Raw genomic sequence first — 1,341 nt, 5'->3', positions numbered from 1 at the left:
GGTGGCAAAAATGGCTCTTTGTAGCCTCTTCGGGTTGCACAGGAACCAGGCCCAGTTTGGTCTTGCAAACTGGCAGAACAAGTCAACAGAAAAAAACAAAACTAAACATTGCAGAGAGCAAGGGCTTTTCTTGAAGGGTCAGTAACAAGAAGGTAAAATAGGTTATTATAAAGTAAGTAGAAAACTCCGCATCTTGAGGTTCAGCATAGCCCTTTGACTATGGGTGTGAAGCTGAGCTGAGGTTAGCCCCTGGCTTGCTGTGCATCAGGAAGTGGCCCTGCGCCCCATCACAGGTCCTTTGCATCTTGGCTGATTATTCTTATTTCTACAAACCAACAAACAGTGAAAGGCCTCACTTGCTCAGCACTCATTGCTGCGAAGGAAAAACCCTTTCTGCTCTCAGTATTTTATCTTTCTGATTAAGAGTTGTAAAAGTCTACATTTTTGGCTATGCCAAAGCTCCATGCAAAGGAGGTAGGGACTAGAGTTGCCAATTTTGGTTGGGCCATATTCCTGGAGGTTTCATCACATGACATAATCTTTAATTAAAGATTAATCTTTAATTCCTGGAGATTTCAGAACAATCCTGAGGGGTTGGCAACCCTAGCACTCCATAATTCGAAGCAACTCAGATCTTAAGGCTGCTCTAAATTAGGCCTGGCTTCAATACACCATAGGAGAACAATCGAGCATGGGATTGCTAGAGCTCAGAGAGCTCCAGTTACACCGCCTCCAACTCCACCAAAGGAGAAAACATGGCACAGAGTAAAGCCAGCACAGCCAGCTTTGTGTCAGCTGGAGATTCCCCCATGCCAGGGAAATCCCCCTGTGCACTTCTAGGGCAGCTTCAAAGCTGTTTTATGCTGCCAGGGCACAGCAGCCTTCTTGGTGGCCAGGAGCTGGCCCTGTATTCTTTCCCTTTGCATTTTGTACAATTGCCTTTACTTTTTATCAGGTGGCACATATTAGAAATAAACAAATAAAATATTTGAATAATTGTCACCCTTATAAGCAAGGTTGAATTTATTAGTGGTTCCATGGTGTAATGGTTAGCACTCTGGGCTCTGAACCCAGTAATCTGAGTTCAAATCTCAGTGGAACCTGGTCTCTCCAACTTCACAAGGTGATCTTACTTTTTAAGTACTAATTGACTTTTGCTTTCATCTAGAAATCACTCCCTGGCACAACACTGAATTATTTATCTGTACTCCCAATAAGAATATCAGAATCCCAAATCAGCATAACTGAATCATAGAGCCATAATATTAATTTTTTGTGTTTTATGACTCACAGTTGTGAAGTCAAGAGTATTTCACAGGATTTGATTCACATGGGTGACAA

The 1,341-nt window shown here is 42.5% G+C and overlaps 1 non-coding gene across 1 annotated transcript; it reads left to right on the top strand.

Annotated features, from left to right (window-relative positions):
- The first annotated feature begins 1,031 nt into the window (after window positions 1–1,031).
- TRNAQ-CUG (transfer RNA glutamine (anticodon CUG)) lies at window positions 1,032–1,103 on the top strand. The gene has a single exon. It is a non-coding gene; the product is annotated as a tRNA-Gln (tRNA).
- The last annotated feature ends 238 nt before the right edge of the window (window positions 1,104–1,341 follow it).

This window comes from Caretta caretta, chromosome 6, assembly GCF_965140235.1.
Source record: "Caretta caretta isolate rCarCar2 chromosome 6, rCarCar1.hap1, whole genome shotgun sequence".
NCBI lineage: Eukaryota > Metazoa > Chordata > Testudines > Cheloniidae > Caretta > Caretta caretta.
Note: the sequence above shows the minus strand (reverse complement) of the source record. Positions and strands in the feature narration are given on the sequence as shown.